The following is a 17,915-nucleotide window of genomic DNA, read 5'->3' as shown; positions in this document are numbered from 1 at the left end:
TCAACAATGGAGGAAAAGACATATTGCTACTTACTGTAAAGAAGATGCATTAAAAGCTGCAGACAGGCACAATTAAAAGACACTTACATAAAGCTTTCGGCCACAACCTTCATCAGCAAAAGAGAAACAAACACCATTCATACATACAAGCAAGCACACTTCACCGAGATGGTGGTCATTTGTGCATGATGTGTGCTTGCTTGTGTGTGTACATATGGGGTGTGTTTCTTTTTTGCTGATGTAGGCTGTGGCTGAATGCTTTATGTAAGTGTCTAGTAATTGTACCTGTCTGCAACTTGTTGTATCTTCTTTATGATAAGTAGCAATCTATCTTTTCCTATACAGTTGGCATCCTGTTCTCTCCAGCTGTCACTTACAATGAGGTAGTAACTTATCCAGCTTATAGAAAAACAAGCAGGTGAGAATGATCTAGAATAAGTTACACATCATTGACGATTGAGCCTGTATGGCATGTTATTAATTTTAATTTTAGATAGTCCAATAGTGGTTTTTTAGTACCTAAAAGAAGCACCATTTCTTTGAGCTATGGTATTTGCCACATTTCCTCATTTGCTTCATAGCTGTTATTATAGGCTTTCTATTAGTCCAAATTAAAAGTACAATTTTCTAGAAACTGGAGATTCATTTCACCTTATGTACAGAGCTCTTACATTTGTTTGATTTCTTTATGTTCCATGAGCAGTAAAAAGTTTTCAACACTGTTATATTGTATGAGTTTGTGCCAGTTTTGTGAGAAATAGACTCTGATTCCAGAGTTGAATAAAACTATACAGTTTTAATGTCCCATAAAATATGATATTTTGGCTTCACAAAATGTCCCAGACATTTAACAGACATAATACAGAGAGACTCAGAATGAATTGTTGCAACATGGAAATTTGAAAATAGTTGATGAGTAGTTAATTTTAAAGTTATTAAAGAATAAAGGGACTGTCTGTAAGAGCTGTTATATAAATAACTTAAGGAATAAAGTTATTATGAGAATTAGTTATTTGTTTCATACATCAGTTTCACAATATTATAATGATATGGAATGGGTCACTCTCCTTAAAGAAAGTCATTTTTCTATGTGAGTGGATGGTGTTCATATGTAGATGAGTGCATACAATGTACATCAATCTGTGCAATAGCATGGAATATTTTAACTGACAATAAGCGTGTTATTCTTTTACACTGTCTACACTTATTAAGTTTCCTGTAAAATTTTATTTTTTGAAAAAGAAGTTTCTTGTCAATAAAAACCAACCACAATTCACTTTTAAAATAAACTTTTACATACTTGAGGCATTTTACATCACTACAAAAGTGGTACATAATTACCATCACAGTGTAATTCATCAGTTTTTGTACCAAGGGCAATTATAAAGAGTAGGCCTTATTTTTCTGTTCATAAATGTAAACTTGGAAATTTAATTCAGTGGTTAAGATACTAGACTCATATTAAAAAGTAGAGACATTCAAATCACAAACCACATTTGGGTTTTCAATAGGCTTTCTTAAAATCACCTCAGGTGAATACCAGGATGTTTCTTTGAAAAGGCTGCAGCCAGTTCCCAACCCCATCCTTCCCAATCTACTCTTATGCTTCATATCTAATGACCTTTTCACTGATACAGAATGAAATCATTATTTTCCTCCTTAAACCCTAATATCTGAGGCTGAAATTAAATACAATTTTGTTAAAAGACTTGTCCGCAAGATAAGCATGCCTGAACATAATTTTTTATTATTAGTGTGTAGTTTTGAGCAATTAGAACTCTCTTTCTATTACTTGGGTTGCCCAATGATATTATTCAATAAGAGATTAAAAAATAAATACAGAAAATATGCTTAAGTTGCTATTATTGTCTCCAATACTTGCAATGACACAAAATGCAAAAGTTGCTGAACTTAATTATTTACAGCAGCTATGGTCTCACAATACTAGTCTGAGTTTCGCAGTTTAAACAAATGAATCATGTACTCAGCCAGAGCTCTAACACCCTTGCCTCACTCACAGTTCCTATTTGCCTCTCATCATCTTTGCTCTCACCCCCTCTTGTTTCCATCTGAAATAAAGTAACTTACCATTTTGAAAAAAAAACAACTACCATACATTATGCTGTAGTCTGACTGTTAAAAGTGAGTACAATGCCCAGATGATACTGGAAACTCCTGTGTGGAATACATAAAATGGAATCATTGAAGGTAACTCACAATATGCTGAACTGTTAAATGATAGACGAACATAATACTTGTGTCAGTTACCAAAAGGACTGGTTCTACTTGTAGCTTATACAAATATATGAGGAACAGTAGCAAATCCAAATTACATCTTCTGCCACCGTTATCTGAATTATTTCCTTGAGACACAGTGCATCTCTTGCTATACTGAATATGATAGAACACAATCATTTGCCATTTTCCTGGCCACATGTCATAAGTGCGCAGGCCACAAAAAATATTGGTTGGTGCTATTTTATCTACTGCTTATGATTCTGCAGTTCATGCCAAATGCCACACATTTTGTGTCTGAATCTGTTGCATAAGGCATTGAAACCAATCATGTGTTAATAAAAATACTTTACAATCTAGACAGAAAATTTTTATACTACTGACAATACTGCAATCTTTAGATTGCAGTGATGAGGTAGCCATTTCAAGTAATCAAAAAATGACAGACAAATATTATATAGGGAACCATGTTAAGCTGTTGAAAACATTTATGAATTGAGCTTAGCTGACTTATAATAATTACAGCAAATCTTGCATTTTTTTGGTTGCTTTTATCCATGGTCCAACCTTTGATAGGATGGGAAACACCTTTGACTGATCTGTAGGAGGTTGTGGGTGGGTTAATGAGGCAAGTATTTCACCTGGCCTGTCCACAGTGGAATGATCAGTAGGATTCAGGATTGTGAACATGGGTGACTTAGGGATGGACTTTGATATTTTATAGGCTGGATGGTGAGTGATTGAGTGACGAAATTCTGGAATTCTACTTTGAGTGATGAGAAAGAGAGAGAGAGAGAGAGAGAGAGAGAGAGAGAGAGAGAGAGAGAGAGAGAGAGAGAGAGAGAGAGAGAGAGAGAGAGGGGGGGCGGGGGGGGGGGGGAGTTGAGCAGTGATAACAATCATGTGGGCTAATTTGGATCCACACTGTCTTTCTTCAGCAGCCAGATACTGTGTCATATGCTTGTGAGCATGTTGTCTCTATTTCCGATGAAAGCCTTGTTGGCCAAAAGCCCACTTTGTGACAATTATTTCTTGTGCCTATATGTGACGCAGCATCTCCACTATATGGCAAGTAGCAACTATCCTTTTCATAATATTGTTACTTTCTTTCTTCCGCTGTACAAATGTAGCGCAAAACATTTAGAAACAAACAGGTAAATCAGTTATTAGTTTCATGTGTACAACAAATGAGTTTCACTACAGGCAGTTAACTCTGAGTTCTGAATTAAGTGCTCCAATCACATACTAGGTTTGATGCAGCTGAACATCAATACGAAACTTTAGAGGTGAGGATTGAGCTATGGTGTACTTCAGTTGAGAGAATTATATCTTTTATAAACTGCCTTGCATGTTATTAAAACTATTGGTAATAACAGCATTCATCAGTTACATTAACTAGAGTCTTTTGCTTTACACCATTTCTACATAAAAAGCTGAAAATAAATATGTTGCCCAATAACAGATAACAACTAACTTGGAAAAAGGTAATCTCTTTTTCTTATCAAATTACATTGTAACTGGTCCACCATAAAATCACTACGCAGGTCATTTTCTTGTGCTGCTCTGTCAGCTGTTTTGTTTGCACACAGTCACTCACTGATTAGTCTGGTGTTGCAATAGAAGACAGCAAAAGGAAAACTGAAGTTATAAACTTTGCATTTAAGGAATCATTCACGAAGGAGTATTACACAGGTATGCTGTCATTTCACTGTCACATAGACTCCCCTATGGAGGACATAGTAATAGGTATCCCTTTTATAGAGAAGTTGGAGGGTAAAAGAATTGACCACAAAATTACAGACCAATATCTTTAACATTGGTTTGCAGCAGAAATCTTGCACATGTTCTAAGTTCGAATATACAAGGCATGTTCAGAAAGTTAGTGTACTAGATTTTCTAAAAGGCATGTTCAGAAATTTAGTGTATTAGATTTTTATATTTTTTTAGGAAAAGTGTATGTGAAAAAAATACAGGATATTGTTGACACACTTTCTGACTATTTTTCTATGTAATCACCATCCTGATCAATGCATGTGGTAAGCCATTGCACAAACTTCCTTATGCCCTTCTCGAAGAAATCTTCTGCCATCTTCTTACCCCACTTCAGAACCTCTTTCTCTATCTGCTTGTCAGCTGAATATTTAATTCCACTTATGCATGCCTTCCGGGAGGTGAAAATGTGATAACCCGATAACCTAAACGTGCAAGGTCAGGGAAACAATGGCCGACAAGGGGAGGGGGGGGGGGGGGGGGATGTTTGAAATATCCCAACCAAATGACTCCAAAAGCACCCCAATGGCTAGGGCCATGTGAGGACAAGCATTACTGTGCAATAAACACACTCCTCTTGTCAGAATCTACCTCCCCTTCCCTGTTTTGAATGCTCCTTTTGAGATTTTTTAGTGTATCACAATATTGTTGTGCAACTCTTTGCGGCAGAAATTTGACCAAAATGGTGCCACTTGGGTCCCTAAACACTGAAGCCGTGATCTTTTGGCTCAAAATGATAGTTTTGAATCTCTGGCAGATGGGGAATTGGTGTGATGCCACTGTGATGACTGTCTTTTTGTCCCAGGTGTGAGCGACCCATGTTTTGTCTCCAGTCACAAAAGAGCTCAGACATTGTCACCATCCAGTCAAATCACTCAGGAAACTTGGGGGTGCTCCTTACCCAATTTTTCTTGTGCTGTTATGTCAGCTGTTTTGGGCCCATCTTGCACACAGTTTCTGGTATACCAGCATTTATGTTAGCATCTCATATAGGAAAGTTCTGGACAGTTGTGGAAACAACACAGAAATTTCATTCACTGTCAACAGGCGGTCTTCACAAACAGTTTCCTCAAGTTTTTGCACCAACCTATCAGTCAAAATGGAAGGTCTTCCACTCCTCTGTTAATCATGAACATTTGTTCTAACTCCACTAAACTTGCTGCGCCACTTAAACATACTTGTTCTGTTGTGACACCTTCACTGTAAACCATTTTGATCTGCAAGCAGGAAGCAGATTGCACCACATGGCTCACACTTGGCAGGATTTGTTAGCGACATCTTTCATGCAACTGGACATTACAATATGAATTTATGTCTAGTCAGGGGATCCCCCTCTACCATGGAGTGTTGCTAACCCTGTAATAAATTTCCTTGAGATGAAACGCAACTGTTCACAAATCAGCATTGATTTTCTTGTAATATTCTAATATATTGTTAGAAGATAACCTCTTGAAACAGTAATGTTCATTAAATATCCACACATAACTCTGCATAATGATACAAACTGCAATGAGCATGTAAGGGCATTAGAAGGAAAGGCGAATGGTCGACTTTGGTTTATTGGGAGAATTCTAGGAAAGTGTATATAGAACACACTTAAGTGATTCATTCTTGAGTACTGCTTGCTTGTTTGGGATGCCCACCAGATCAGATTAAAGAAAGACATCAACGAAATTCAGGGATGTGCTGCTAGATTTGTTTGTTACCAGTAGTTTCGATCAATATATCAGTATTATGGGTGTGCTTCATGAATTCAAACGGGAATGCCTGGAAGGAAGACAATGTTCTTTCTGCTAAACACTACTGAGAGAATTTAGAGAACTGATGTCTGGAGCTCCACTGCAGAATGATTATAAGGTTGCAAACATGCCTTTAACGTAAGTACCACAAAGACAAAATGAGACAAATTAGGGCTCATAGAGAGGCGTATAAACAGTCTTTTTTTCCCTCACTCCATTTGTGACATCAGAGACCTGAAATCATACCTTATGGCTCCCCACTCCATGATGCCAGGAGTAACAATGCTGTACATCTCCAAAGCACTGGAGAAATGGGATCTTTCCCCAGGTCACCAACATACTTGCCAACAATGCTCATCTAGGGTACTGCAGAGCCATGATTTATCGCAGAACAGAATGTAATGCCTTTCGTCAGCAGTCTATGCTTTTTAGTCACTGCAGGGTTCCAAACACAACAACTTGTGTTGTGGTGTTAAAAGCAGCCCAGGCATGGGAAGATAATTTCCTAGTATGGCTGCTGCTTGTTTCTTATAAATGGTGTGAGATTACACAATGTAGCAGGTAGTCCACTATTTAGTCTCAAATGGCAGACGTAGATGTGAAGTGGTCACACTGCACTTGGTGCACATGGCAGTCCTCCCTTGTGTTGGTCAGATGTGGTCAAATGTGCCTGCTCTCATGTTCCCATGCAGTCAAACATCAAACCACTGTTTCGTACAAATGCCCCAAAAATCTGGATAGTGCATGACTCAACCGTTTGCCAAATGGAGAGCCACAATGAGACCTCTTTATAATTCTGTCAGGTGCTGATAACTTTGCCTTAGATGAGTATGTGGCATATCCCTGTCCTCCACAGCTATCGCTCATCACCTGACCCCTTATTTACTCTACTGGCCTGGTAACACCACTAAACCCAAACAACACTAAGGCACTCTGGTAGCCTTTCTAACTGTAACAGAGAATATAATTCTAATCATTTACATACCTGCTGATGGTGTGTATGTGTACAAAGCTACATTGGCATGTATGGTGTGAAATATGTTAAAGCAACCACCCTGTATGGATTATGGTCTGGGGGATGTTTTTGTGGCATTCCCTGCAGGAATCAACTTCCTGGAAGACAGAATGGATCAACACAAGCACACATCTATCCTTGGGGACCAAGTCCATGCCTACGTGCACTTTGTTTTTTATCGGCACAATGGCATAAATACCAGCAGGACAATGCAATGTGTCATACAGCTCGTGCTTTACATGCATGATTTAAAGAGCACCAGCATGAGTTTACCATTCTCCCTATCCACCAAACTCCGTGGATTTATGAGCACTCAAGAAAACAGGGGGGCCTCTGCGATTGGGCTGTTTATGCCATGGATACTCCAATGAGCCAGTCAAGTCAGCATGGCTCCACATCCTTGTTGGTTCCTTCCAGGACCTCAATGACACTCCTGCATATCTCACAGTGGTCTGCATGGCAAAAGGTGGTTGTTCATGCTTTTGACAGAGGGTCACATTAATGTGACTGGACAGTGAATAACTGCTGTTATGGTAGAGACAAATGAGAGCAATGTTTAATACTAGTTAACAATTTTAATAACACTGCTGTCCTAATGGCACAAATACATACAAATAAAAACCCATGATATACAAAATCAGTCAAAAGTTTTCAGTTACCCATTATAAAAAGTACATACTCTGTTTTAGGGTACAAACATATTGTCAAAACTAAATAGACCAACAAAATAAATATTTTCTCTCTCTGTCATTAAGTACAATACAATATGGTTCAGATTTTAGCCTCTCCAGAGTATTCATTCTTTATCCGCAGAAAAGCTGCACACAGTCTTGGCATTCTCGAGATAAGATTTTGTACTGCTTTTCGCCAATATTGCAGTCCAAACATCGATAAATTATTTCATAGATCTTCAACATTAGACGACCTCAGTTTTCTGACCTCCTTGTCACATTGACCCCATAGTGGGATTGTGACTGACTTGGCCAAATTGTATCTTCAGATCCCCACATTCCTCTTTCCTATTGACATACCCTCTGCACAAATTAGAAGTATGTTTGTGATCATTGTTCTGCTGCAGAACAAACCCAAACCAGTAAGTCTCTTGCTAGATGGAACTGCATTGCTGATCAGCATTCTGTGGTAAACTTCCTTCTTTAATGTTACATTAATTACCAGTAAGTCACAGAGTTTATCACCTGTCATCCTCACACCATGATGGACCCTCCACCATCTTTCACTCTTGGTGTCACAAACTTACTTTTCATATGTTCTCCATTAAGTCAATGAACAAACATTCAATGATGGTTTCTACATACTTAAAACTCAGATTCACCCATGAATAACACCATGGGTCATAGCTGCATGCTCTAGTTTCTATGCTGCTGTGCCCACTGTAGTATTTCATTTTATTTTATTTGTGTAATAAAGATTATTTGGCTGCTATGCACCCCTTAAAACATTGTTCACGAAGACAGCATTGCACTGTCGAGACAGAGATGGGAACTGTTCGCACACTACTTTCTCATGAATTTCAGTTGCAGTAATAGTCTTCTAACATTTACTCCATACACATGAAATGATGTTCCTTGAATAATGTTATTTGGGATATACCAGATCACAAAACACTTGCACTGCTTGAACCACTGCAATGTATACACCACTGTAGATTCAGCTATGCCAACTTCCATTACTGTAGTCTTACTAGAATAGTCTCCCTGCTGCAGTGCATCAATTACAGCATGTTTTTCAAATCCAGTCTCCTGCTTCCATGTCATTAGGAGGTAATATGGTATGAACTAGATAAAGTATACAAACACACTGCTAGATGCACACAGTGTATTGTAAACTAATGTGAACTGGTTGCTATACAGACAGTTGAAGGAATGAAACCTATTGGACATGAACAATCTTACTTAAAGGAATATCAGCATTGATTCAGATATTTTTAAAAAAAAAAAAAAAAAAAAAAAAAAGAGAGAGAAAGGTTTTGAAAAGTTCTTTGATGTGCAGCAACATATACGCTGCATATTTTCGTATCTGGAAAGTCTAAATTTAAATTCTACCACACGCTGCATGTTACTTTCCGAAGCACTGAAATCAAAATTGCAATGTGATTTGTAGCCAGTCATAGCTCATGTCACGTGATCTCACCAGCCTATGACAGAGGATATTCAAGCTTAGGACACGTGATGTAGTCACCCAATAGCATTATAACTGTTAAGTAGGGCGTGCACACAAATACACTCCTGGAAATGGAAAAAAGAACACATTGACACCGGTGTGTCAGACCCACCATACTTGCTCCGGACACTGTGAGAGGGCTGTACAAGCATTGATCACACACACGGCACAGCGGACACACCAGGAACCGCGGTGTTGGCCGTCGAATGGCGCTAGCTGTGCAGCATTTGTGCACCGCCGCCGTCAGTGTCAGCCAGTTTGCCGTGGCATACGGAGCTCCATCGCAGTCTTTAACACTGGTAGCATGCCCCGACAGCATGGACGTGAACCGTATGTGCAGCTGACGGACTTTGAGCGAGGGCGTATAGTGGGCACGCGGGAGGCCGGGTGACGTATCGCCGAATTGCTCAACACGTGGGGCGTGAGGTCTCCACAGTACATCGATGTTGTCGCCAGTGGTCGGCGGAAGGTGCACGTGCCCGTCGACCTGGGTCCGGACTGTGGGACGCACGAATGCACGCCAAGACCGTAGGATCCTACACAGTGCCGTAGGGGACCACACCGCCACTTCCCAGCAAATTAGGGACACTGTTGCTCCTGGGGTATCAGCGAGGACCATTCGCAGCCGTCTCCATGAAGCTGGGCTACGGTCCCGCACACTGTTAGGCCGTCTTCCGCTCACGACCCAACATCGTACAGCCTGCCTCCAGTGGTCTCGCGACAGGCGTGAATGGAGGGACGAATGGAGACGTGTCATCTTCAGCGATGAGAGTCGCTTCTGCCTTGGTGCCAATGATGGTCGTATGCGTGTTTGGCGCCGTGCAGGTGAGCGCCACAATCAGGACTGCATACGACCGAGGCACACAGAGCCAACACCCGGCATCATGGTGTGGGGAGCGATCTCCTACACTGGCCGTACACCTCTGGTGATCATAGAGGGGACACTGAATAGTGCACGGTACATCCAAACCGTCATCGAACCCATCGTTCTACCATTCCTAGACCGGCAAGGGAACTTGCTGTTCCAACAGGACAATGCACGTCCGCATGTATCCCGTGCCACCCAACGTGCTCTAGAAGGTGTAAGTCAACTACCCTGGCCAGCAAGATCTCCGGATCTGTTCCCCATTGAGCATGTTTGGGACTGGATGAAGCGTCGTCACACGCGGTCTGCACGTCCAGCACGGATGCTGGTCCAACTGAGGTGCCATGTGGAAATGGCATGGCAAGCCGTTCCACAGGACTACATCCAGCATCTCTACGATCGTCTCCATGGGAGAATAGCAGCCTGCATTGCTGCGAAAGGTGGATATACACTGTACTAGTGCCGACATTGTGCATGCTCTGTTGCCTGTGTCTATGTGCCTGTGGTTCTGTCAGTGTGATCATGTGATGTATCTGACCCCAGGAATGTGTCAATAAAGTTTCCCTTTCCTGGGACAATGAATTCACGGTGTTCTTATTTCAATTTCCAGGAGTGTAGAAAAAGTAAATGATTTAAATTTTTTTATATACTGTTACTACAAGAAAAGCAGAGCTTTCACATATTATCTTGGTCTTGAAGATTAATAAGCTGCAAGAGAAGCTAAGCTTTCACTCATAATGTTGATCTTTTTTGCCTGTGTTTCTCTTTAAGATATATACCACAAATGCGACTGTAAAATTTTTAATGAAGACATAAATGTCTTGATCTTCGAGGCTCGAAATTTTTCTAAATGTTTGTACTCAAAGACTTGATTTTTAAATGAGAGTCAAACGCTCTGTGATTTAAGAGATTCATCGTACATTCTCCCACATAGTTCATCTTACATACAAGGAAATTTACTTTGAAAATAACGCTTTGCAAATAACCATTTGCAATATTTTCCCGCAACCTGTTAGAAATAGGTTTGTTTGAGTAGTTGCCAGAGTGCGCCAGATAACAGGCATCACCACGCTTGTGCAGCTACTAGGATGCTGGAAGGGCGTATGTTCATAAGAGTAAGACATTAAAAGATCTTACGTTATGTCATAAAAGAAACAAGACACCAGAGGATACTCCAAGAGCATCGGAATTTTTGTGCACCATACTACAATGCGTAATTTGGCTTAAAGTGCACATTCGTATGTGAAGATTCGGATGTAAATTTTCTTGGAGTACCAGTACTGTATTATCTAATGTTTGGTTCTTCATTATAGCATAGTTTTGTCATACATGCTAGAAGATGAAAACATGCACTTTTGAAATACAGAGAACAGTTGAAACTGTCCAATAGTGTGGAATGAAACACTTCGTTTCAAATAAATTGACTGCTTCATCAGAAAAGATTAATAAAAGCCAAATTAATTTAGCAAATTGACAAAAATAACTTCATTGTTCTGCAAGGCGATTAATACTTGGGTGTCAGAAAGGAGGAAATGAAATAAAATAAAAACTGAAACTAATAACATATTTTAGCCTTCCGTACCCATGTCAGTGTATTTTAATTCACTTGATAGCTCCCAGTCACAGAAATCCATTTTGTTTTCACTTAACGTGAGAGCAATAAATGAAGAGGAAACAGCAAAATCACTAAAAGTAAATGCCGGTCATGTGGAGATTATCCACTTTACAACTAACTCAGACTGCTCTATGCATCAGAATAAAAAAAAAAAAAAAACTCGCAATCAATATTGGATGGGATAATTTGTAACCGGGAGAACAAGAACTCTCCAGAAAATTTGCATTCTTTATTGCCTATAGCTAATAACTTGCTTTTTTGTGTGATATAAAATTACATTTAAGATACATGAAACCAGTAGAAGAGACAAGCAAGACAGTACACACTTCTTCAGTCCGTAAGTCCTAGCATTTTTTCTCTCCAACCTTATTACAGCTTTACATGGCATGCTTTCCTTTCTGGGAAAGAATCTATTATCTCATCAAAGGTCATCAAATGTTTTGCTACATAAAGAAAAGAAATGTCTAATACTGAAAAAGCTGTTAATACAAACAGTACCCAAATCTTGTGTAGGTTGTCAATCAGATTACGTGTATTTTGTCACTGTCTGCTAGATAAAATGAAAGAGGCCTGTCTAATACTGCAGCTACTGTAACACACACCAAATAAACTAGACTGTTTTGGAACAAATGGTCACTTTTATAACATGAGAAAATATAATTCACAAAGGACCAATATCAAATGCCTATTAGGCCTACTAAAAGCAAAAAGTTTTATGTTCAGAAATAGTTTCACATTTCATTCATATGCTCCAGCTTCTCAAGCATGAGATCGAAAAGTAGTAGTATGAAATTTTCATATAAATTTGGAATCATGTTATTCTTCCATAATTTGTGTGATGTCCCCATTTCTTCTCCTTCCTCATTCTACCAAACAATCTTGTGATCCCTAATTCTGTAACTTATTTTCCAGTTAACTTCGCTAGCCCTGCCACAATCGATGGTTTAGGTATCCCGCATTTATTTTCCAGTCAGGCGTTATTACGTGTTCATACAATGTGTTTTCCGCACTACTCAGGTGACTGCTACAGGGGACAGTACAACTGGTCCTTGTTGGTGTAGTGGTCTGGCCAAAAATTTTCTATCAAAATTTAATTTTCTTGGATACACCAAGAAGAAAATACGTAATCTTTCTTACCTATGATTCCTGTTAGTCGTTTATTTCCACTCTGGTAGTCTCAATCTATGGATTTCGCTGGTAATTATAACAACACTGATCATTCACAAACACAACCACATAAACAAACAACGATTGCCATTCACCCATTCGGCTTTATTCTGCTCAGCTCGTATAGCCCCGTCCCCTTCTGTCTGCAGGAAAATTTATTTGTAGATGCGACGGGATTCCCTTGGCAGATACATGACGTACACTATACACACATTCAAAATTAAACTTATGATTCATTCAGAAATAAACTTGGAATATGTTCTAAAATGTTCAAAAACCAACAGGGATGCATTTCAAAATCATATGAATAATCAACAGACCAACGTGCACTGGATACTAGGCACTTTGTGAAACAAGTTTTTTTTTCCTCAAGAATATGAATTTGGTGGCCCCTTCCCATTCCCTGAAATTGCCGCCCATGGTAGATACCCTGGTTTGTCCCCAGTGAATCTGGCAACTAGCATGCGCCAGTAAAATTTTTACGGGTAGCATTTTGCTGCAGCAGCTGCTTATAGAGCTAACAGTCAGTCAGTCACACTTCTGTAGCTAGGAGTGGGAGAAGGTACTACACACGCACAACTGAACTGCGCATGCACATGAGCCCGCCGTGCTCAAACGAATCCAAAGTAAACAGTTGTGACGTCACGCTCATCGGAGACGGAAGCAATTTGTCATTATGAAGCACTGAACAGTTTTCCTAAGGCCTTTAACACATTTTGCTGTTGGCAGACGCTTGTATAAGCACTGTGTTTGTTTGTTGTATATGGGTTTTACTTTCGTTTTTTTTTTCTCGCGTTCATGTTTTATTGCTGCAGTATTATTCTGCAGTAGTGGGAGACACAATACCCTTTGTTAGAATATTGTTTCTTGCCAGTCAAAATCACAAAAATTTAACTGAAAGCTAAAACAAAAAAAAGTCTTGGAATTCCAAAAAATTCCCGGTTTTTTTGCCAGTTTTCTCCCAGATGAAAAAATTCCTGGGTTTTTCCCGGATCTCCCAGGTCGTAGTCACCCTGGTATATAACTTGGAATTGTATATTGGTCAAATATTGGACAGATTTGTGAAGGTCTCTTTTTGATTAAAAAAGTAAATATCAGCTTGTGTACTAAGCATACACTGAATAGACTGATGCACCATGTAAACAACAAAGAAGATCCCTTGTGATGGTCTGGTATCTACCAACTTAACTGTGACAGATGTCAGAAATGTATATACATCAGATGGGACGTAATTTCAACACCAGGTTTATAGAGCACACTAGATTGATTGAAAACAAAAATTTCATAGTGGCAACATGTTTGAAAAAAACTGACTTGATTGTTTCAGAGGTAGGCAAAGTCCTACAATGACTACATACAAGCAAGAAAGGAAGAGTTGAAGATGTACTCACAGAAATGGAAATACACACACATACTGAAAAAGAGGAGGACAATATTTTGAACAAATAGACATAATGATATAACATAAGGTTTTTATAGAATTTGTTACACTTATTCATAAAATAAGTGTAACAAATAAGAGCTAGGTATTTTTCTGTTACTTGTGTGTTGTTATATGTTAGTTTACAACTTCTATAAGCTATTGAAAGTTTTTAAATGTTATTGTTTGTAAATGGTTTTGAAGTTTTTGCTTCAGTTTTATAGACGGACTTACTTGCTATATGCAGTGACATAAGCCTGTACAGATTAGTGTTTACAAGGTACAAGTCTTATATGATGATAACGTTATACTTGGTGACAAAAGATATAATTGGCACCTTCTCCCCAGAACACATTGATAAGTTTGATATGCTGGTCAGTAACAACTGTTGTCAGTATAACTTTGCATTGCTGCTGGCTGTATACTGACATTATCAGATAAACATGTGTAGAACAATGTACTGGGTGGTATAGCATAAGTTTTTGTGTTTATGTATGTATGCAGCTATGGTATTAAAACCAAAACTAAACTAAACTCCTCCTGCACAGTCTATGAAGGCCCAAGGGACCAACTGGATGCCGTGCCATCCTCAGCCCACAGGTGTCACTGGATGCAGATATGGAGGGGCATGTGGTCAGCACACCACTCTCCCGCCTGTATGTCAGTTTCCGAGACCAGAGCCACTACTTTGCCTCAGTTTGCCTCACAAGGAGCTGAGTGCACCCCGCTTGCCAACAGCGCTCGGCAAACCGGCTGGTCACCCATCCAAGTGCTAGCCCAGCCCGACAGTGCTTCACTTCAGTGATCTGACGGGAACCAGTGTTACCACTGCGGCAAGGCCGTTGGCACCACTATGTTAGTAGTGACGAGTATGGAATGTTGTTCTCATTTGAGTGTACTATGACAGCAATTAAGTTGACAGACCATAAAAGCAATTTTGAAGCAGATTGAAATCATGTAATGCAAGCTTTCATGTCTGGCATTTGCATTCTGTATGATTTTAGTTATATGAGCATTGGCCATAGTCTAAGGAATGTTTCTGTTTCTCCTAATGGCACAAACATCCTCACGAAGCTGTCTCCAGCATTAGGAGCAAAACATAAATTCCTTCTCTACTGAGAAAGGTGGCAAAAAGGTTAAGAAACTGATTTTGTATTAAAGTGGAAGGAAGATTTGAGTTTTACATCTCATTGACAATGAGGTCACTAAAGATGGAGCACAAAATCATACTCAGGAAGGATAGTGGAGGAAAGTGGTCATGCCCCTTTCAAAGAGACCATCCTGACTAGCCTTAAATGATTTAAGGGAACCATGAAATTCTAAATGTTGACTGACAGACAGGAGTTTAGCTGGCAGTGTCTTAACCACTGTGCCTCCTGGCTCGGTCTTATCTGAGAGGAGTTGGGTGCAGATTCCATTCTGATGTAGGGTTTCATTGGTTTCATTAAATCGTTTAAGGCAAATGATGAGCTAGTTCCCTTGCAAGAGGCTAGTAAAACTCCTTTGCCATTATTTTCTAATCTGAACTCCCTCTCTAGCAACTTTAATGTCTAAGATATTATAAACCTTAATGTTCCTTGCTTTTAACTTCTACTCCATGTAGAAATTTAGGAGCAACTAATATCATTCTCTCTTTTTGTGATGATGATGTTTGCAAATATGTTTGCTAATACATTTGGATGTAGACTGAACTCTGATTAAAATTCCTTTTTGTTTGACACTTTCACATGTGCCCAAATTGTTCATCTTTGCCATACTGCTGCCACAACAAATGGTCAGCTCACTTTCATTGTTTGGCTAGTGCTATGCACAAAATGTGTGAATTTCATTACCACCATTGTGTGTGTGTGTGTGTGTGTGTGTGTGTGTGTGTGTGTGTGTGTGTGTGTTTGGTGTGGTTACAACTGGTGAAATATGAAATATGAGGAGAAGAAAATATGAGGAGAAGAACCGGTATTTGTGATTGAAACACATCAAAAAAGAAAGCCAGACAAGGAATTGTGTTCAAAGACCAACTGCAACAATTTGTGTGCATGTGCAGAAATACTTTGAGAGGGAGGACCTCTTATATCAGTTTCCGTAGCCCTACAAACCACAGCCACATTTATGATTAGTGAAACGACCATATTTTGTATTGGTAAAGAAAAAACATAAGAATGAAGTGAAACAGGACACTATTGTCTTCATATGCAGGGCAAGAACAGAAGTATTCAGAAATATGTAAAAAAATCTGGATTCTTTCCACAAGATCAGGGCAGCTAATCATCATTTTGACTGGTTTGGCAAGGCCATAAAATATTGATGGAATGAGAAGACATGGTGATGCAAACTTTTGCATCAAGTGAAAGGATATGTTGCTTGCAAAAATAAAAAGTTTACTGTGAGTGAAGTAGGGAAACTAAGTATCCAGGGTCTATAAAAGTCCACAAAATGAATGGATGACTGCTGTGATGCATATGAAGTGAGTAATACACAAAGTGCAGAATAAAGGTGCTCTTCTCAAATAGTTGGAGAAATGTAGAAAAAAAACATTTCCTTACTTTTATTCTTTCTACATGCTGTGCCTGTGTCACCTATAACCTGCAACCATGTGCCAACTAGGACTGCTCATTAGTTGGTAACACATCAGCATTTGTAGCCAGTGTGTGGATAGTTTCAGGTACCGTTGAAGCTTATTTTTCGTGTTGAAACTGAAATTTTTCTCTCTTGAAGTTGCTCACAGAGATTAGCGAGTGTAGTTAATAGTTCTGACGCAGGTTGTTGACCACTATTTTCTCGAGTACATTGCACATTATGAAGCTGTGGTTACATTAGCAAATGAGTTTAGATTCATGCTTACAAAACACATACAGGGTGATTCAAAAAGAATACCACAACTTTAGGAATTTAAAACTCTGCAACGACAAAAGGCAAAGCTAAGCACTATCTGTCGGCGAATTAAGGGAGCTATAAAGTTTAATTTAGTTGTACATTTCTTCGTTTGAGGCGTTGTTGACTATGCGTCAGCGTCAGTTGATGCTAAGTTGGCAACCGCTCAACAGAAAGCTTTTTGTGTTATTGAGTATGGCAGAAGTGAATCGACGACAGTTGTTCAGTGGGAAACAACTCAGTATGAACGTGACTCGCCTAAGGTGAACGTTTTCTGTGCCATTTCAGCCAATAAAGTCTTTGGTCCCTTTTTCTTCGAAGGTGCTACTGTAACTGGACTACAGTATCTGGAGATGTTAGAGAATTGGCTGTTCCCTCAGCTCGAACAAGAAGCACTACAATTCATATTTCAGCAGGATGGAGTGCCACCACATTGGCACTTATCTGTCCGTAACTACCTGAACGTCAACTACCCGAGGCGATGGATCGGCCGCCAGGCAGCCCGTGACAGAGCACTTCATCACTGGCCTCCAAGAAGCCCTGATCTTACCCCCTGTGATTTTTTCTTATGGGGGCATGTTAAGGATATGGTGTTCCGGCCACCTCTCCCAGCCACCATTGATGATTTGAAACGAGAAATAACAGCAGCTATCCAAACTGTTACACCTGATATCCTACAGAGAGTGTGGAACGAGTTGGAGTATCGGGTTGATATTGCTCGAGTGTCTGGAGGGGGCCATATTGAACATCTCTGAACTTGTTTTTGAATGAAAAAAAAAAACCTTTTTAAATACTCTTTGTAATGATGTATAACAGAAGGTTATATTATGTTTCTTTCATTAAATACACATTTTTAAAGTTGTGGTATTCTTTTTGAATCACCCTGTATTTTCCTGCAGGTCAGTCACTGGTAACTTAAAAGCAACTGTCAACATGGCATTTCATGTTCATAATCTCTCATGGTGGCTGCAGCCCACATGTCTCTGCATTACGCGTAGTGCTTAATTTCTAAAACTGTAGGTGCTGGGACACACTTCTTC

The 17,915-nt window shown here is 39.5% G+C and overlaps 1 protein-coding gene and 1 pseudogene across 1 annotated transcript in view; both read right to left on the bottom strand.

The window, feature by feature from the left end:
- LOC126273226 (Down syndrome cell adhesion molecule-like protein Dscam2) overlaps positions 1–17,915 on the bottom strand; it is a 376,826-nt gene that overhangs the window by 17,603 nt on the left and 341,308 nt on the right. The window lies entirely within an intron of this gene.
- Positions 14,737–14,854, bottom strand: LOC126274401 (5S ribosomal RNA; annotated as a pseudogene).

Source organism: Schistocerca gregaria, chromosome 5 (genome assembly GCF_023897955.1).
Source record: "Schistocerca gregaria isolate iqSchGreg1 chromosome 5, iqSchGreg1.2, whole genome shotgun sequence".
NCBI lineage: Eukaryota > Metazoa > Arthropoda > Insecta > Orthoptera > Acrididae > Schistocerca > Schistocerca gregaria.
The sequence above is the reverse complement of the archived record's forward strand: the minus strand, read 5'-3'. Positions and strand labels throughout refer to the sequence as shown.